Source organism: Panthera onca, chromosome C2, assembly GCF_046562875.1.
Source record: "Panthera onca isolate mPanOnc1 chromosome C2, mPanOnc1 haplotype 2, whole genome shotgun sequence".
Lineage (NCBI taxonomy): Eukaryota > Metazoa > Chordata > Mammalia > Carnivora > Felidae > Panthera > Panthera onca.
In genome coordinates, this window is record NC_138347.1 from 61,345,454 (window position 1) to 61,367,696 (window position 22,243).

At 32.9% G+C, this 22,243-nt stretch overlaps 1 protein-coding gene across 36 annotated transcripts in view; it reads right to left on the reverse strand.

The window, feature by feature from the left end:
- Positions 1–22,243, reverse strand: part of ZBTB20 (zinc finger and BTB domain containing 20) — a 785,665-nt gene that overhangs the window by 761,535 nt on the left and 1,887 nt on the right. For 33 of the 36 annotated variants that reach the window (XM_078453036.2, XM_060640810.3, XM_060640799.3 and 30 more), the window contains exon 2: positions 21,879–21,973. The exons of the other annotated variants lie outside the window; for them this stretch is intronic. The gene's annotated coding sequence lies outside the window, so the exon portion shown is untranslated. The remainder of the gene's footprint in view (positions 1–21,878; positions 21,974–22,243) is intronic. 36 annotated transcript variants of the gene reach the window in all.

The window sequence follows — 22,243 nt, forward strand, 5'->3', positions numbered from 1 at the left end:
TTAATAGAAACAGTAAATAGAATACTTGTCAATCCTCTGACAAATATACCACTGTACAAGCTCTGGACATCTGAGACGGGAAAAAAGGAAGCGAGTAAGAGAGGTTCCCCCAGCCAAAGCTAAGAATGACCTGAGCCCTGAAGCTATGTCATGTATACAATCAACCTACTACTCAAAACCAGTAATTATATATCCAATCCCCCAATTCCAAAGCAATTTTAAATATTTCTTCAAGGTTATGTACTTTATATTTTATGTTCCCTCTCAAGATTGGCTTTGATATCAATTTTTAACTTGATTCTCCTGAATAAAAATATTTGTCTTTGAGGCAGAACTGAGGCTGGTATCTAACTATCACAAAATTAGTTTTGCTGAAAGATAGCCCAGTGACGTTTTCATAGAAAAACATTTCATAGCACCATCTGTACTTACCATCTGAACCCCTACCTAATAAGTAAGCTACCAGTCTAGTTAATCTCTCTCAATTTTTTTCCTTCATCTATAAAATGGGGATAATAATATTAACTACCTCATAAAGTTGTAAGGAACAAAGGAGTTAAAAAATGTTAAGTAATTAAATATTGTCTGACATTTAGTGATATTAAAGAGCTGAAAATTATAATAACCCCTGAATGGTTGTGATTCCATAGGTTATATAATTTATCTTTAGCTTTATTTTAAAAAACTGCTAAAAGCAATGTAAGTGTACAGTATATGTTTTTTGTTTTGCTAAATTAAAAAATTATGATAACCTGAAATCCTAAAAATAAATAATTAAATTTAGAGTGGTATTCAAATTGAATTAGCTTAAATACTTTAAGATTGGCTTTAAATTTTGTTGTTGTTGTTTTTGGTTTTAAATTTCACTGGCTGGCATCATCAACAAACTGGAAGCCAAAATAGTAGTTACTAGAAGAAGTGTTTTGGATAAACTTGAAGATACTTACAAAAAAAAAAAAAAAACCATATGTATATATATATATATATATATATATATATATATATATATCAATAACTAGGTTGTATACACAAAGAATGAAGCAAAGCACATAGTTTCTAATTAAAATTTAGCTGAGGCTGGAAAAGGCTGACATTTAAGGAAATGGTAGAACTAAAAAGATGAATTCTGGGGGCCTCTCCCTATCACACATAAGAACTTATTAGAAAACTCTAATAATTAAGAAAATGTATTGTTGTCATAGGGATAGTCAAATCAACCAAGATCACAAAAAAGGGTCTACAATCAGACCATTGCCTTTATGAACCCTTGCCATATGAGAGGTGGCAGGGCAGATCACTGAGGAAAGATAATAACATACATTAAATATAGCCGGAAAACTGTGTCTCTCTTAAGAAAACAACTTAAAGTTTAATCTTTACATAATATACAAAATCAATGCCAGGATAAGCTGCATTAAAAGATACAAAAAGCATTAACTATAAAAAATAATGATGAGTATGGCCGCATAAAAATTAAGTTTTTTCTGTTCATTAGGATACACTAAAGGAAGTGAAAAGACAACCTATGAATCAGAAGAAATTAGTATCTAGAATATATAAAGAACTCATGCAAATCAATAAAAAGGCCCACAGAAATTTAAATGAAGAAAATGGGAAAGCCATGAGCAGCTATTTTACAGAAGAGAAACACATATACATGTTCACAACTTCATGGTAAACTAGAAAATGCAAATCAAGACCACCGTGAGATATTTGTTACCTATTCAAGTAGCAAGAATTAATAAATCTGACAAAATACCATTTGTAAAAGAGAATATGGATCAACAGAGATATCTTATACATCATTGGTGAGGGTATAAATGGGTAATACAATTTTGAAAAAATAATCTAACAGTCTTTTGTAAAGTTGAGCAATTATATATCCTATGATCCAGCAATTCTAAGCTCAGTATACACCCAAGAGAATGTCTTGCAAACATCACCAAGAAACATACACAAGAATGTTTATAACCACTCTTCATATTAGCAAAAAAACAAAAAACAACCCAAATGTCCATTAAGGAGAAATGATAAATGGCATTGTCATAAATATTATATAAAAGCAAAAATTAACCATATGAATTTCAGTTACCTACAAAAACATGGGTGTATAATCTTAATAACTTAATTTTGAGATAAATACAGCATGATATTAATATATTAATGCATATTACTATATTATATTATGTTAATTATATTATATTATATTATATTATATTATATTATATTATATTATATTATATATATTATGTATTTACATATTATTTAGTCACAACTTTATACTTTATACAACTTTATACGCGGCACAGCTATATATATTATTTGCGGGAAAAAAACTATGGAAAATAAACACAAAATTCAGAATGGTGGCTACTTTTTTAAGTTTATTTATTTTGAGAGAGAGAGACAGAGAGAGAGGACATAAGTGGAAAAGTGGCAGAGAGAGAGAAAATCTCAAGGAGGCTCCAGCGCTGTGAGTGCAGAGACTGATAGGGGTTCCATCTCACAAACTGTGAGATCATCTCACAAACTTGAGCTGAAATCAAGAGTTGGGCACTTAACCAACTGGGCTGCCCAGCCTCCAAAGAATGTGGTTACTTCTGTTTGGAGAGAATTGATGTGAATAGGGGAAGAGCACATAGATAAGTGTAAATTATTGTTAAGTTTCTCTTTGGTTGGGTCTTGGATTCACAGATATTTATTTTGATTAAAAATAATGAATGAATGAATGAATGAATGAGTGTAATACAAGAGGATAATAAATGAACAATGACTCTGAACCATATTATAACTAACCAATTCTGTGCACCTTAAGTCCAATTAAAAATGACAACATTTTAGTATTACTTTTCAAATTTTAATATACATATGAATAACTTGAGATAGCTTTAAAAATGAAGATGATGATTAATAGGACTGGGATGGAATTTGAGGTTCTGTATTCTAAGCTCTCATATGTGGATGCAGCTAGTTTCACAGACCATAATCTATCAATACTATCCACTGATTTCCAGATAAGAAGTACAATGGGTGCTAAAAAGATTGATACACTCAAGGCAACAATAAATGTAAAGCTTGCCATCTAAGGGTTTAAGCAAGTAAGCATTTTTACTTGGTCAAGATAAAATCCACTTAAAAAAAAAAAAAGAAAAAATTTAAATAACCTTGGTTTTAAGATTGAGCATCAGTGACTCAATAAATTCAGAGGCTTGAAAGGATAAACTAAATAAACTGACCTGACCACTGAATGGGATGATAGGCACCATATTTTGGAAAGTTGATTATGCCTTTAAGAAATAATGATTTGGTTTCACCTCATTCCAAAGTGGCACAGAAGATATTGATAAAAGATACTGAGATTCAGAGTTTACTCTGAAGTGAAAGAAACTTCTTTCCTGAGTTTTAAGAAACTGAAGGAATATTAAGAATTAATGAAAGATCACTTTGGTTTCTTTAGGATGAGAATAAACAGATTAACTTAAAGATTTCCTCACTCTTCTCTATCACACCACAACTTACATTTGGGGAATAATCACTGGTGATTAGAAATTTTCTTGGAAGGAGGCAGAAAAACAATTAAAAGATGACTGTAATGGCACATACATCCAAGAATGCATGCAGCATATTCTAACAAGTACTTCTACTGCTTTAGCAACACTAGTATTGCTAAGCAAGAGTAGAGAGACATGTTTAAAAAAGGTATCTATAATTTCTGTTAATTTCATGTTGAATAAAGATAATCAATACATAAACAGAAAGTAGAATATGCCTGATTTTAGAATGACTTCATTAAGTGAAATCCATGGTATCAAAAAGAATCAATTCAGGTAGTTTTTACTACTAGTGTCAGATAAGGTCTATTTAAAGAAATGCAAAGGCAGATTGCTATCTCTTTTAAGATTCTCTTTTAAGATCTACCTTTTCAGCTTCCTAATAACACTGTCTCCATTACTGGAATAGTAAAAAACAGAAGGAAATTAGACCAAGGAAATAGCAAGAATATTTCTAGAAAAAGTGAGAGCTGAATTATTGGGCCAAGAAAATTTTAAAATAAGGATGTATTCTTGGAAAGAGTCAGGTATAATAATATTCGAGTTAAGAAAACACGTTTATACATTCCATTTTCTCCTAACCAAAATCTAGATGGCTTTAATAGTATTCTACAGCACAGATTCTAGAGAATTAAGATTATATTTATGTTTCTATAATAAAAGAATGTAAATGTGTTTTTTGTAGTGTTGTGTCTAATAAATTACAACATAGGTATTTCCTGGTAGTTAGTTGCCTATCCCCCCAAAATTAGCCAATGGCAAATCTGGTGTCTGGCAACTAAAAGATAATAAAGATTTTACTATTTAAAGTATTCATGCTATAGTCACTAGTAATTGTAGCTATAAATTACAAGGAGAGAATCTGTAATGAAATATAACAACAGATTACACAGCTGTGCTTAGCTGTTCAAGGCCATTTATTAAGTCAAAACACAATGCAACATTATCATTATGTCCAGATGTGATGAAGGCCCAGACATCCCACAAAACATTAATATCTCTATATTAGAAGAAGAGGTCATCAGGAGATATACCTGAATAAACAATTTCCCACAATCACCAGAAAAATAAACACAGAAATTCTGGAGACTCATCTTGGACTTTAAGCAATTAAATGTATTCACACCTTCCATGAATCCCACTGTTTTGTCTGTTTGAGGCTTTGAAGCTTTATCAGTAATATGTTCTATTATTGAAATGTCAAGAGGCTTAACATCAAACATATGACCTGAAATAGATATATGTCATATAAATGTATCATATAAATATATGTCTATTAAATGTAAAATATGACTGCCCTCAGATTTTCATTATCATCATTTTTTTGCACAATGCATGGTTTTTCAAAGCACTTAAACATTTATTACTTCCCTTCACAAAAAGATTATGTGAAATAAGTGAGGAAAATATTCTATTCTAAATACTAAGATTCTGAGACACAGAAGTCATTTGCCTAAAAATCATACATATGCTGACTTTTAGTTTCATTTAAAAATACCCTTAAATGCTTTTATTTCCACATTTGTTACCTTGTTAAAATCATTACTGTACCTAAAATTATGTCAAGTCAGCAGGTATTTAATAAGCAACTTCTATGTGCAAGTCTTCCAATCATGCATAATTGTTGTTATAATTACTTTGTAACATTGACAGGGGTGATATTAAAAACACTTAACAATTAACAACAGAAGGTACCAACCAAAGAAAATGAACACGTGAACAAACTGAAATATATCACCTACATTTTACCAAAGGATATCAGCTGCATGTCAGTGCTGACATAGATATGACTCAGAGTTTGATTTGATCTTAAAATACCAATCATTTGTAGATAAGCTTATTTGGTCTGAAATGCTAGATTAGCTAAAGATTTGTTAGAATATGTAGAAAATTCTAATAGTATGTGGCACAAAATTAAAGAAATCGCAAATGTAAAAGAAAAAAATATTTCCCAGGTGAGAATCTTTGAAAATATGGAGTCATTACCACCAAAAGTGGTCATACTTATAAATATTTTTATTTAATTTCTTCAAACATATATGTTCAAATTTAATTACTTTTATTAAAAAGCATAAGTGGGATGGGATTCTGAACATGCTTTTACTGCAATTTTTCTTTTCCTTCCATTGCTTTACTCTCTATTCTCCCGCTGCATTTCCTCCCATCCAAAGTAATCCATTTTAACAACTTAGTGAGCACCCTTCCACGTTCTTCTCCCTTTGCAAATAACTCTGCTATACAGCAGATATATACATATACATATCTTACATATAAAACACTTTTCTATACCTTGCTCTTCCTGCTCATCAATGACTCCTGGAAATTCTTCCAGATCACCTGAAACAGCTGTAATTCACATCTTTTAATGACTGCATTATAATCCATGTTGTAAATTTCCATTACCTATTAGCATTACCTTATTAATAGAATTATTTTTTCCTCCAATTTTACCACTATAAGCAAGCTGTAACAACTTTGAAACCAAAAAAATACATATGTCCTTAAACATTGATACTTAACTTCTATGGGATATATCCCCAAGGAGGGCATTGTTAAATCAAATATTATGAATTGCAATTTTTAATAGGTGTTACCAGATTGCATTTCAAAACAGTTAACATACACATTTCTACCAGTAAAAAAATAAGCATCTCCTTCCCTTTATCTCCACTAGCAGTAGTTTTAAACCCACTAGACTAACAAACTTTTTAAATACTAAGACACATTGCCTATTACTTAAATGTGAATTTCCCTAATTTCCTAGTGAAATTGAACATCTTCTCATATGTCAACCAATAGAATTTGCTTTTCTATGAATTGTCTTTTCCTTTTATATTGGGTTGTTTTATAATTTTTTCTTAGCAATATCAAAGAGATCTTGGTTATTAACCTTTCATGTTAACACATATTACAAACATTTTTCCAAAACTGTATTTCCCTAAATGATTTCAATAGTTTGTTTTTTTTTACTGGTATTGTTAACTCTTAAACTTTCTGTTTGCACTCTTGTTAAAAAGGTTTTATAAGTAGTCTTCTAGGTTTTTTGGCAAGTTTTTTGTTTTGTTTTCATTTAAGCCTTTCATCTTAAATTATTTTTGTATGGGGACACCTGGGTGGCTCAGTCAGTTAGTTGTCCAACTTCAGCTCCAGTATTTTCTCATGGTTCATGAGTTTGAGTCCTGCATCCAGCTCTGCATTGAGAGTGAGGAGCTTGCCTGGGATTCTCTCTTTCCCCTTTTCTCTGACCCTACCCCTCTTTCTCAAAATAAATAAACTTAAAAAAATTATCTTTGTATGATGTGCAAAATGAGAATATACTTTCACTCTTCCACAAAGATAACCTGTTATGATAATCCCACTAATTAAATGATCCATTATTTTCCAACTGAATTGTCATCTGTTTTAGGATTCTCTAACCTGTTCAATGTATCTACTTGTCTATTTCTATGCTATTACCATATTGTTCTGGTTAGCTGGCTTGGTAATATGTTCTAGCATGTATAATGTAAATCCCTCCTCACTGTTCTTGTTTAAATTTTCTTGCTTTTTGTTAACACTTAATCTTCCATGTAATTTTGAAAAAATATTTTTAATTAAAAAACGTCCTCATTGAGAATCTAATTGTAATTGCATTAAATAAATATATTTAATGTATAAACATAAAATATAACTGGAAAAATTAACATTTTGCTATTGTTGTCCCATACAAAAACATAATCTGCCCTTCCTTTAATCAGATATTGTTTGTCTTTAAATAAGATGTTACCCCTTCTTCATACAGATCCTATATCACTTTTAATAATTTTATTAATAAGCATTTTATAAATTGTGTTTCAATGGGAAATGAAATAATTTTTTCCTACTGGGAGAAAATGTTTCTTAGATACCAATCACTTCCAGAGAAAATCTATTGATTTTCATTCAATTATCTTCCATCTTAACTACCTTTTAGTTTACCTTACTAATTTTTCTAGAGTCTTAAATTAGAGTTCTATAATTTTTTTAAGGTCACATATCAGCCAAAAAGACACTGTAAGGTCTTCTGTACAAATGTTAGTGTCATCTATATCATTTGCCTACTATAGCTGCTAAGCCTTCCTCTTTAGTATTAAATAATTATAATAATGATTACTTATCTCATTTCTGATGTTAATTGAAATATTTTTAGGATTTAACAATTTTGGATTATATTTTCTGTTGGGTATGAATGAAAATACCTTATTATATTCAAGCTATTCTATTGAAGATGTATGTATTTCTCTTTGTTGATACAATGAACAATGTTGATACATTTCCTGTTGTTGAATCATGCTTGAATTCCTATTTAACAACAACAAAAAAACCTCCTATATCCTGATATATTATTCTTTCAGTCAATTGCTGATATATTTCCTAGCATTTTATACAGAAATTTTGCATTTATTTCATAAGTGGGATTGGACTAATTTATTTCATACAACCTTTATCAGTTAGATTTTAAATAAATTAGGAGAGGCTTCAATATTTGTTAATGACTTAGAATGACTTCAATTACATCCAATTATTTATTCCTTTAAGTGACCATGTTTGGTCAACTTTCCAATCTCTTCTATGCTAACTACTAGGTATGTTTTCTACTTCTTCTTAGGTCAATTTTATAATTCACATTTGAATAAAGATGTTCCATTTCTCATAGGTTTCAAATTTATTGCCAGCCAGTTGCATTTAGATTTCTTTTAAAATTCTTTCCATCTTCCAGTTTTATCTACTTTCTCATTCCCAATTACTGTCTATATTTGCTCATTCTCTTTTCCATAAACTTTATTATTAAGATAAAAATTATATAACAAACTTCACCATTTTAATCACATTAGTGTATAATTTGATTGCTTTTAGTACATTCACAAGGTTGTATAAACATCACCAACTACCTGGTTCCAGAACATTTCATCGCCACGAAAGGAAATCCTATACCCATTAAGCTGTCCTTGCCCATCTTGTCTTCGTCCAGGCCCTGGCAACCACTGATCTACTTTCTGTTGCTAAATATTTGCCTATTCTGAATATTTCACATAAGTGGAATCATGTAATATGTGGCTTTTTATTCTGGATTCTTCCACTTAGCATAATGTTTTCAAAGTTCATCCATGTTTGTAGCATGTATCAATACCTCATTCCTTTTTATGACTGAATAATACTCTATTGTCTGGACACACTACATTTTTATTTATTCATACATTAGTTGATGGACATTTGAGTTGCTTCTACTTTTTGGCTACTATGAATAATGCTTTTATGAACACTTGTTTTATGTGAACACAAGTTTTATGTGAATATATGCTTTCAATTATCTCCCACTTCACAAAATTGCTGGGCTGGTTTTCTTTTTTGCTTTTTCATCTTCATAAGGAGTTTATGTATTTTATTTGTCTTTCCAAAAAGCCAGCTTTTAGATTGATTTTTATTATATTTTGTTTTCCATTTTATAAATTTCAACTTTAAAAAATTAATTCCTCGGGTGCCTGGGTAGCTCAGTTTGTTAAGCATCGGACTCTCGATTTCAGGTCAGGTCATCACCTCACGGTGTGGGATTGAGCCCCACATTGGGTTTTGCACTGACAGCACAGAGCCTGCTTGCGATTCTCTCTTACTCTCTTTCTCTCCCCCTCCCCACTCACATGTGTGCACTCACACTCTCTCTCTCAAAAATAAACTTAAAAAAATTTAATTCCCTCTTCTTCTACCTTAAATTATTCTTTATTCTGATTTCTTAAAGTTAGTAAATTGCCCTTTTTTCCTTCTTAACAATGAAGGCATAGAAGGCTATCAACTTTCCTCTGACAATTCCATTAGGTATTCTCCATAGGTTTTTACATAAAATAATCTCCTTTTCATGGTTTTTCAAGTGACATCCTCTTTACCCAAGAGTTATCTATGAGTATTTAATTTCTAAGTGTTAATAATTTTTGTTACCTTTTAAATTCTACTTACACTAGCTTATAATCAGAAAATGTGCCTGTAAAATCTTTCTAAAATTTAGTTTTCTTTGTACCTAAACAGAGATGTTCAAAAAATTTTTTAAAGAATATCAGATTTTACATATATATTAGATTATTTTCATGAATTACATTCCATTACTCTCAGTCATTATTTGTATGGTTTAACAGAACTGTCTGGACCTTTCCCATAGTTTTTGCTTTATGTACTTATTTGCTACAAATAAACCTGCTGTATATACGGATTTATGCGGTAATTTTCTTCATTAACTCTGCCTTTTATCAGGACAGTATCCCTATCAATGCTGTCACTCTTTTTTTTTTTTTTTCTATTTTCATTTTGTTTGCATTGGCCTAATGTCTTTTATGTCCACCATTTTAAAACCTGTCTCTTTAACTCTGTTATAGGTGTTATTCCTGTAATATAATTTGAGTGGTTTATGTTTTTAAACTCAATCTACAGGTCTTTTAATTAGAGAATTTTGGGGGCGCCTGGGTGGCTCAGTCAGTTAAGCGTCCGACTTCAGCTCAGGTCACAATCTCAGGATCCGTGAGTTCGAGCCCTGCGTCGGGCTCTGGGCTGATGGCTCAGAGCCTGGAGCCTGTTTCCGGTTCTGTGTCTCCCTCTCTCTCTGCCCCTCCCCCGTTCATGCTCTGTCTCTCTCTGTCTCAAAAATAAATATACGTTAAAAAAAAAATAAAAAAAAAATAGAGAATTTTGTGCATCTACATTAAACATAATAATTGATGTGTTTGTTTATATCTCTTCCAATTACTTACATTGTCTTATTTTACATTATTGTTTTCTTGTTACCTTTTTAATATTTTTTATTTGATCAAGTAGCTCTGCGTTCTATTTTCTCCTTGCTAGTATGGTAGTCCTACATGGTGCTCTATTGTATTCCTTTCTCTACCTCCCTCTTCTACTCCAATTAACAGACACTTTCCCCCCTACCAAGAGATTCTATCCCCTTTTCCTTTTCTCCTAAATAGATGAGATCTTCAGGATACATTCACTTTCCTCCCTCTTCTCATCCTTCTTTCTTCTCATCTCCACAACTCATTTTCCTCCTCTTTTACATTCTTCCAGCCCATCCCCTCCATCAACTAAGTTTCCATGAGACAGTTTAGTACTTAAAACGTTTCTTTACAGAAATATGATCTTTTTATTTCAAAAGTCTAAAATTGTGTTTTATTACATATTTGCAAGTCATCTATCTTTATCTTTTTTAAAAGTTTTATTTATTTTTTATTTTTCTTATCTTTATTTATTATTTTATTCAGTGTAGTATTTTTCTATGCCCAATGTGGGGGTCAAACTCACAACCCTGAGATCAGGAGCCACATGCACTACTGACTGACCCAGTCAGGAGCCCCAATCTTTATCTCTTAAATGAAATTATAACACACACACAATCATATTAAAATGCTTATTATTCACCACTATATTCCTTTCATCTTCTTCAACTTGAAGTCTTTGTTCCAATTCATTTGTGATTGATTGTAATCTATTCTCAGGCATTTTCTCAGATGGGGTATAGTAATTATATGTTCTGAGTTCTTATCTCTTAATGTATTTCTTTCACCTTGACGAGCAAATGGCAACTTCGGGGGTGTTGATTCTTGGACTGTAGTCATTTTCCTTTTGCAGTCTATAGATGTCACTTCACTATCTTCTACCTTGCTAAGTTGCAGATAAGAAGCTGTATGATATTTTGATATTTTTCCCCTTTATAGAAACTTGTTCTTTCTATAAGATAGTTCAATGTATTTTTAGAGTTCAGAACTTTGATCAGGATATGCCTATGTAGGTCTTTTCTTTCAATCGAAACCATAAACACTTTCAATCCACAGACTCTTATCTTTCTTAATCTCAGATTTTCTTGTTAATTTCCTCTCTTCCATCTATTCTTAATTTTCCCCTCTAAAATTCCTATTATTCACATTTTGACTTCTAATCTGACCTCAAAGACTCATCCTTTCTTTCAAGATTTTCATCAGATTTACCTATGTTCTATGTGCTTTGATATAATTTTTGCACTTGGTATCTAAGTTCACTGATTCATGTTTCAACAGTGATCATGTTCTCCGTCATGAGAAATTGTTCAATTGAGATATGTTTTTTATTAGTATCTGGAATTCCTTTTGTTCTGTATTTTAATTTCCTTAAATGCTCTTAATTTTTGTTTTTTTTCAAATTCAGGCTGCACTTATTTTTGCCAATAGCACTAGTTGCCTAGGGTATGTGCTTTGATTTTCCTACCCAATCTTCTATCTCATTCACTACTGGGTCCCCTTAAATGGGCTGTTATTTTCCACAAATAGCTCACTAGAGCTCAGATCTGGTTGTGTAGTATCCTCCATGGAAGCATCACAATTAGTAAAATGCAAAGGTAAACAACCTGTCAGATCCTGCCAAGGCACAAGAGGAAGATTTTTGTTGTCCTATCTCTTTTTAGCCTCAGGGGCAGAGGAAATCCAGCCAGCACATTTAGTAACTTTGGCTTCTTAGTCAGTTGGGGAGACCTGGATACTTAAATGAGAAATACTGATACTTTCCCATAGTGGTTCACACATCTCTGAAGCCCAGGCCCTTCTCAATGTCTGCAGTTTTCCGATAGTTATCTGTGAACTCCAGTTTGTCCAAGTGAAAGTAGAAGTTTCAAAGCAGCATCTCTGCCTGACATGTCATGGCAACTGTATTCAAAACGGCAGTCAGAAATTGGAAGTGGAGGGGAAGACAGTCATACACAGGTCACTTTGTTTTCAGAACCCTTATTAAGTTTTTTCCTTATTATCATTTTATTTTGAGAGAGAGAGAGAGAGAGAGAGAGAGAGAGAGAGAGAGAGAGAGAAGGCAGGGTAAGGGACAGAGAGAGAGAGAATCCCAAGCAGTGTGGAGCCCGATGTGGGGCTTGAACTCATGACAGTGAGATCATGACCTGAGCCAAAGTAGGGTGCTTAACCGACTGAGCCACCCAGGTACACCCAAAATCGTTGATTTTAAAAATGTTATAGGAGGGAGGTATATGGGTCTGAGATGTGTCTGGGACCTCATTATAATGATTCCCAAGAATCAACACTTCCCTCAGAAAGCATATTCCTAAATATATAAAAATGACAATGTGTTCTCTTTATGCTTTGGGATACAGATCCCAAAATATACTACAGCTATTAATCACTTGAAGTAAGCTTTAATACAATCCCAGTTTTAATTATTTCAGGACATAATTACCTTTTTTTTTTAGAAATAACTTCAAATCAATGTGCTGTAGTTGGTAGAAAGACAAATTATGACTTTGCCCAATCACATAAGTCTCCCAAAGTCCAACAGCAAGTCTTATAAATATGAAAAAGCAGGGCACCTGGGTGGCAGGGTTGGTTAAGCATCCGACTTGAGCTCAGGTTATGATCTCACCACTCATGAGTTCGAGTTCCATGTTGGGCTCTGTGCTTACAGCTCAGAGCCTGGAGCCTGCTTCAGAGTCTGTCTCCCTCTCTCTGCCCCTCCCCTGCTTATGCACTTGTTGTCTCTCTCAAAAATAAATAAACATTAATAAAATACAAAAAAGCATTGTCAGTATTATATAGGAATTAAACATGCATCCTGAACAGTGGTTTACATGACATTACCCTCCATATTGTTCATAGCCCAATAACCCTTTTTGCTTTCTCGAAAAGCTAATGATATCACCTAACATTAAAATGTTTCTCTGGACTAGACTTCTAAGCAACTTAGATAATATGCTAAAACTCTTGTTTTTTAATTGTATGAACTTTTATGAACTTTTTTTTTAAGAATTAGGAAGCTCATATAAAATGTTCAAAATCTCAATTGCAATCTAGTAAGAGCAAAAAATACTGTGGGTTATTTGTCCTACTATCCTGATAGGAATCATATAGGATATGAAATTTGGGTTTCATCCTTGAATCACAGGTAATGTAATTCTGTGTACTCTATTCAACACAATATCCTGAATTGATTGTAGATTTGCTTTACCATTGATGGGTGATATCTGATATATTTCTTTTCTGAATCACAGTACATATAATTTTATATTGAAACTTCTGCCATGACAGAATTTCATTAAGTATCGAAAAGAATAAAAGATCATGAGCATGTGTAAAATGTTTGGGTCTTAGAAAAGTACAGAGAAGGCCTATAATAGGTAACAACAACTGTAACAAAGCTAAATTTGAACCAGTCAACAGAAAATAAAGGAATGGATAGACTGGTAAGGAAGAATCCAAGTAATCTTCCTAGGACAGCTACAAAAGAGCCTGATCAACAATGAATTCCTCCAAGTGTGCCAGGTAATATCTTCGACACTAGGACTTTAAAGATTAATAAAACATGGTACTTGCCCTTAAAGAAGTGCAGTTCAGTGTAGTATAATTCTAAATGCTACCTTTCTTGAGTGATGAATGTCAAGGAATTTGAGTTATGAGTTAAACTGCATCTAAAACATGAAACTGAAATTTACTTTATACTGGATGTACCCATTTTTGCATAATAAAACTCATAATTACACAAATAATAGAAACAGAGGTATTATGCACAACATGAAATTACAGAAAAGCAACAATCATTTATTTTTGGCTTTTATACACTTCATGAATTTACTTTATAACAAATATTGAGAACATAATGTAGAATATCTGAATCAGAAGTGCCTGGAATCCTGCTCACATTTTTCCATACTGTTTTTCAGCTCAAGTCACCCATTTCAGTATAGTATTGCCTTGTTCTCAACCCTTTACTAGAATGAGGGCTTTACTGAGAGCATGAGTTTCTCTAAGGGTCAGATAGATATATAAAGGAAGGTTAGATGCAAACAATATAGCTGTTAAAAAGACTGAGTACCAAAAGATGCCAATCCTGAATACTCATTTACCTTTCTACCTTCACAGAATATTTTTCTTAGTGATGTATTCATTTAAAACATACAAAATGAATATTGTACTGTATTTCCTAGTACACTAAATTAAGAGTCTGAAGAAAAGATCAGAGATATTGTCCTAAGGAACAGTGAAGGCATAGAAGTAGTGGTATAGTACTCTCACTATTCTTTGACCCCATTCAGATGATCCGACTCATATAATATGGCTTAACAATGAATATTAGCTCTTGAAAACTTTTGAAGTCTCTAGTACCTTGTAGACAAAAGTATGAGTATGTATGTATACATGGCATATATAGCTGTTTGTAATTGGTTTGATGTCTTTAAAATTATTTGAATAACAAAACCTCACTTGGCAAGTTTCTATAATTCCCCTTTCCTTAACTCATGCTGACTAACCTAAATATAATCCAAACTCATATATGCTGACTTTGCCTGGGCTGATCATTTGAGCCTATTACTCTGACAGAAATGCATTTATCCTATCAAATAGAATTAAACGTTTCTTTCAATATAGTGACAAATTAAGGAAAAGCTACAGTTACATAAGAGAAGTCTAGACTCTATTCTACCTTAAGCCCTGTGGAGCCTGATTTAAAACTCCTGTGGAAAGGAGGAGATCAAAAGCTGTTACATAATGAAATAAAATAAAAGTATAACTTACTTCATCATTTAAATCCTTAGAAAAGCTAACAGGTGTTTTCTTGTATTTGAAAACTGGACAGCAGACAGCAACTTATAAATGCCCCTAAAAACAGTGATTTATGAATTGAGTGGCACATAGTAGATAATAAATGACAGCTATTCTCAGGTTTACCACATAGGTTTCTGTGCTAAACTGCATCTCTCTGTAATGCATCTAAACTTAGTGCCTAATTCTAAGTTATTATTGATGAGCATGTTTTTGTGCGTGTGTGCCAAAACCATAGCAATCTTTCTATCCCAAACACTGGGTGGCCCCTATTTAAGCCAGCTGTTCATTTCTGACACAAATGTAAGGGAACAAACAATAAATTTAAGAGCCTTCCAAAGCCCTAGAATCTGTCCCAGTTTTATATATATTGTTTCTATTCTGCTTCATCCTTTTTTTTTCCCCTGTATGATCCCTAGTTCTTGGTTACTCAATATCTGCTTAGATTTAGTTCTCCTTTTTGACCTCTACCTTCCCAGGATCCTCAGTATCTAATGCTTCCTTTGACCTGCTCCTACTTAGGATTTTTTTGGCCTTCTTTAACATGTTACCCAGCTCCACGGTTGTCCACTGAACCAAATCAGGCAGCAGCTACCCAGTCCATCCACTGTGAAACCTTTAGACAAATTCCCTCTCAGCATTTGTAATTCTAGACTGTAGAGTTACATTTTAAAAACAGACTCTACCATAGCAACCATTCCTCCCACTTACAGCTCTTTCACCTTGTGCCCTTCTCTGAAGCCTTCTCCAAATCCACTATGCCTTTCTTGAAATAAAATTATCAGTACTAATCTGGGCAAGCACTGAGTGAAAATGATCCCAGAATAGAGGCATGTGGGGTGGTGTTTTAGAATTTAGGTGCTCTAGAGTTGGACTTGAGTTTGAACTCCCAGCAGTGTGACTTTGAACAAGTTACTAAACTTTTATGAGCCTCAGCTTGCTTATCTTTAAAAATGCCATAATAAAAATACATGCCTCATAGGATTATGGAATTAATGGAGAAAATGCAGATATAACTAATGCCTGGTGCAGAGTATGCTCTCAATAAATGTTGGCTACTGTTGTTGTTATTGTTATTATTGGTTTATTTCAGATTTATTTTCACTATGCTTTCCACCAGTAATTTTCCTAGTCTTTTTGGCACAATGCCTTTGGAATAGTCTTTTTGGCTAGTCTTTTTTTCCTAGTCTTTTTGGCACAATGCCTTTGGAATAGAGTTTACATTGAGGCACCTAGGTGCCTCAGTCAGTTAAAGGTCTGATGCCTGATTTCAGTTCAGGTCTTGATCTCATGGTTGTGAGTTCAAGCCCTGCATTGGGCTCCATGCCCACTTAAAAAAAAAAAAAAAGAAGAAAGTTTACATTAATTCTTCAGTATGTGTACTGGGTTTCGGTTAACTAATCGTCTAAAATCAGTTTCCCTTCTAAATATCCCTTAGAATATTTTTCCCTTATTTGCACGCATTAAAGCAATCATATCACCTTTTGTGTCCTATGTTGGATCTGTTTTCTTGACATTTCTCCCTATTGGTAGGCCCGAATAGCTGGGTATTACCTACTACATTGGACAGTGTGCATATTTGGCCTAGGAGGAGATGTATAAAATGTTTATAATCAATACCAGAACATCTACAGCTATGGGTGGGTGTAGGGAAGAGGGAGGATCCAGGGATTGTATAGCTTTTTCCAGACTGCTGTTTCCATTTGTGAATAGGTAAGGACGTGATGTTTTTGAGCCTCTCGCTATCATTCATACCAGCAAAAGAAATGTGAGTCAATTAAAAAGAAACTGAGAGTGAAATTTTAAGTGAAAACTTCAAGGTTACCCCTAAATAAATACCTACAAGTAGGCATACAAGAATTGTGTATAGCTGTTTGTTTCTATATATGACAGAACATTATTTGCAAAGCCTTCTCTTAACACAGATTCTTTCCGCTTTTCTTCACCAAATAAGAGTTCATTTCTTTGTCTTCCTTGCATCCTTTCTATGTAAATCTATCAATGGATAAGTATAACGAAGGATCAAAAATCAAATGCAATAGTTAATAATTATATGGAGATGGCCCAATTACCCAGAGTATATTTATTTTTTGCTTACAGAAGCACAAAAACCAAGTTTACCTTTTTTCTTTGAAGAAATATATCTATTTTTCTATATATTTTATAGAATTAGAAAATGACTCTGAGTTACTTCATGCTGTCATTACCTGCTTTCTCCAGTTAAGCAACTTTATGTGGAATAAAATGCAAGAAATTCTGTTAGCAACATATCTTCATAAGCGAAAGTGAGTTGGTGAAATTTATGTAAAAATAGTAAGCTTATCATAGTTACTAACTACAAAAGATTGTTAAATACTTAATTTTTATATGTATGTATACTTTTATAGACATGCTATATTTGCAAGCAAGTATCACTAAAATGAAACTTGTATCAAGGACTAAAAGTAAAAAGCAAAGTCAAATATTTTACATAGGCTTTTTCCCAGTGCCCTACATATCACTTCCAGTCATGTTACCTAAAGCTAAAACAGGGACCCAAGTGTCAAAAGAAACATACTCATATTATGAGAGCTGAAAGAGACCCTGAAGATGAAAAGCTAAGGCAGAGATTCAGATTACGTGACATGCCCAAGAGGGTACAACTGGTGGCACCACTAGACCCAGAACAACCTCTCCTAATTCTACATCTGAGATTTCTGACAATGTGCAATGAAAAAGTTAAATCTAATGCATGAGAAATTGATTAAAAAATTAGATGTCCCCTCAAGTTGAAAACCTTTGGATTTCATAACCTCTACTTACATGATTTTGTATTAATAGGAAAATAAATTTTAAACAACATAAAATTGTAAAAACTGACTAGAAGAAATGAAAACTACAAAGAAAATTTATACTTTTCCTTAAATCAGAACCATGGAAACAGGTGTTTTTTTTAAGTCTAAAAAAAGCCAGAGATTTATTTATTGTGTATGCATGTGTGGTAGTAGTGGGTTTGGTTTGTCTTGTATTGTTTTATTTTGTTTTGTAAATTGTTAGAGGATCTTCCAGTTTCCTGTGCAATGGTAATCTGTGTTCCAAAAACGGGGGTACATATAAAATTAATTTCTGATAATTCATAAAATACTTAACCATGAACAACTAAGTCTCTAGAAATTTTAATGACAGAAAGAAAAAAGTACCAAGAATTTCAAGATGAAAAATCTCTATCTTTTTAATGTTGTGCAAATTGGAAATAAAGAACATCTTTTAAAAAGTCAAAAATAATTGAAAAAGAGATTAAATCAGTAAACCAATTGTGTATATTTTTCCTGAAGTGCATATTCATGAGCTGACAGTAGAAAGAGGCTTGCTGCTTTGTTTGACTATAGTTCTGTTTACCTCATACTGTCAAGAATGGATTTTGACACTCACAGTATTAATATTGCTATTTTTATTGATATAATTAGCACTGCTATAAATAATTCCTCAGTCGGCTATATCTAAGTATATCATTACAATCAGCAATATTAGAGCTTCTTTTTCTTATATAATGCTTTGGAAATAGACTGCTAGCCCAAAGAACCACAGTGACCTCATGATGTGGAAGTTACTAAAAAAACACTGCCCTGTCAATAGAGACTACTGTTTTGTGTATAACTTCACTAAACAAACTAGTTTATATTTGTTTGAAACTAAAGTTTCTCACCAATCTGCTGTTTCAATTTCACATCACACCATATTGTACCTAAAACAGGCAATCTGGATTCCTGTTGCTACTCCCCCCCCCCCCAACCCCACCCCCACACAGCGCAGGAACAGTTTGAAATACAAGGCTTGCATATATAAAGCAAAAGAAACTAAAACACCCAAAATTCAGAATGGGTGGGTGAAAATACGTGTGCTTGAAGTCATTTGTATAACTGCTAGTGGGTGGCCCACTTGTGAGTTTTTGATCATCACATGAAAGCAAAATCAAAACATATTTTATCATGCCTCTGGATCACATCAGCTGCGATGATAACCTTATCTAGACCTTGAATAGTTTGTTCATAAAACAAAGTGGGGTGACCAACCCAGTGCATATTCAACACAGAGAATGAAGGCCAAAACAAAATGACAATACAATTCAAAACAAGTTTGTAGAAATTTTAGGCTAGTATATTAAACCTTTCTTTGTCTCTATCACTTGACAGATGGTTAGCCTTCACACAGCCTAGTATCTCTGGCAAAGAAATGACTGTATCTAGCCAATAACACCCCAAATTTTTATTTAAAATGCAGTGTACACATACTTACACTTACCTTAAAAATATGAATATTAATAGATTAGTCATTTTATTCTATTTCTTGTTTTATCACTATAAAAACTTGTCAGATATCAAGATTTGCCTTTTGCCCTATGAATACCTCTTTCAAACTCAACTTTCTTATGTGGATCCAGGGTTCTAAGAACTCTTCACTTTCGATTTTGTTCATTTAGGGGCTACTGGCTAATTATGCTTTAAAAAAAACAAAAAACTTCCAGTAACTTTTAATCTGAAATTATTACAAAAGTTACAAAGATTTAATTAGCTTATGTTTCTATGTAGCTTGGAGCAAAGTTTTGGTAGTAACAATGAGTTAAACAAAATCACCTGGGAACATGTCAAGGACCACAAGGCAGGACTGGAATTATTTATCCAATACTGAAATATGTCTTTATTCAAAAACTGCTCATATAAAAATGTATACTCACACACACATAAACACACACTAACCAACCATTAGAATTAGCAAACACTCTTAGTTTTTAACATTCTATCAACCATTCTTCCCCTTTCTCTTTAAAAAAAGATTTCATCTAAGACAATATATTCCATTAGCAATATTCTCTGCTTTTCTTCCTAAATCTTCCTATTTATAGCTTTCCAATGCTGGCAGGTCAGTATACAAATAGCCAGAGGCAACCTCAACGTTTTCTAAAGTGCATTAATATGTACCCTTTCTGGAAGAGGTGATTATGCTACAAATTAGCATAAATAGAGATCTAATGTAGGTATAGAAATTCAAGCCCTTCACAGCAGGGGATAGGAGAGCTGGCAGTGGGAGGATTGTGTGTAAAAAAAAAAAAAAAAAAAAGTTATCCTACTTACTAACTGAACACTGATTTGGCTAACAAAACAAGACTCACTGTGGCAGAGAAAAATAGCGAAAATCAGAACTTGTTATTTGAGAACTATGAACTAAGTTTTGGAAAGGTGAGACACCCACTACTTAAAGCAACAAACTCAACGTTAAATCATATACTCTGTTAACTGAGCACCAAGTTTCCTTCTGTTAGAAACCTAGGATTTTACACCTACAGACTAAATGATTAAAGTAATGCTAAAATCTTCTGTAATGTTCCTCTTGCATTACAAATGGTCTATTAAATCAGAGAAGTGCCAATCAAATGCCTTTGTAGTTTGAAAGAAAGGTTTAAATAACAAAGCATTTTTTGCAGGCCTCTCTCTTTTTCTCTCTTTAATGTCACCTATAAATTAATTACAACAAATTTCCATCTTCTCTTCATAAAACCACAACTGAAAAAGATTTAGGCACTTAATTTTTCAGACATACTCCTAAAACAAATTCTTACTAAAAAATTAAGATATTCTAGCTTATGTTTCACCACAGTTTTCTAACAAGACAAAAAGCTCCATCGGAATTTTACAGTAAATTCCAAGACACAGATTTTTTTTTAAATATAAAGTAACATTTTATTTATTTCAAAGGCATGCTTAAAATTATGAAAAAAAGAAGACCCCTATCTGTTAAAAAGACCTACTAAAATGTATGGAGAAAGTTTCATGACAATAACGAAGGGTACAAATAAAGTTAGCTCTTCCTTTCTTGCCATTGGCAATTAGTAAACAGCTCCATGTCCCTCAAACTTCCATACATTCTTTCAAATTGTACTCTCCAAAATGAGAAAACAGCTAGGTTTTAAAATTTCATACAAAAATCTCTTCTCCTAGCAATCTTAAGTACGCAAGGATATGTGACATTAGAATGTAAACTCCACAAAGGCAGGTTATTCTGTCTTGTTCACTGTTACATCTCAAGTGTCTAGAACAATTTTGTGAATGTAAACATCCATTTCAGAAAAGCATGATTATTTCAAAGAATAAAGCAGAGCTCATCAATCTCCACTTCTATATTCCAAATGTTTTAAAGAAGTCTTTGTCACTCATTCTAAAATATTTGAAATAATTTGTAATTCACTTATAAATTTTAGATCTTTTGGGGTAACTTAGTTGTATCTAAACTGACCTAATTATTCAGTCAAGTCCAATTTGGTAAGAAAGCCTTCTTTAGACTCTCGCTACTGAGATAAAAATAATTCATTTAACCTGGATTTTTCCCTAGATTTTATTCCTATGCCAAGTAGTCAAATTCATATTAATTTGACAGCAAAATTAGTTGGGTATTTGTGGGTCACAAAAACTTTCTGAACAAACTACATAGTAAACTGCCATCTCAACTAGTAGTTCTAAACACACACACCCAAAATTGTAACTCTCACTAGCCACACAGACATAGAAGTTTTTTCTTTCCTCTAAACTCATGTTGTCTTTCAGTAGCCAGTGAGTGTACACATGAACTATATCTGATTTTCTTGCTGTAGTAGTAAGCTTAAAATACTGGCATCTTAATTGAGCTAGACAGATAAGCATAAAGACTTCTTCCCAAAAATGGATAAAATTTAACAATTTTTTAATCTTAAACTTTTTTCTTTAGTCTGTTAAAATTGGGACCTCACCATGAAAGGGCGTATTGCTTTGGAGGCTGGTAGACAGTTAACTTGTCACCTGATCTTCATATGCAAAAGGCCTGTATTCCACTGGTCTGTGAGATCTGAAATCACAAAACCAAAAATACCCAACTGCTGGACTCACTGAGCAGCTAATATATTTCTAGAAAATTCACTTTTCTTCTTCCTCTCACCTGTTTCCTTGAGCACCATGGATTCTTAAGCCTAAAGCCCTCCAAAATTGAACTCAATGGAAATCACAACCACAATCTTAAGAATTAAACCTTGAGCCCTGAACAAAGAGTAACATCAGCAATTCTTCAAGGGCAATTCCAAAAGCTTTTTTGAGAGAAGCCCATTCCCAAGAGGGCACA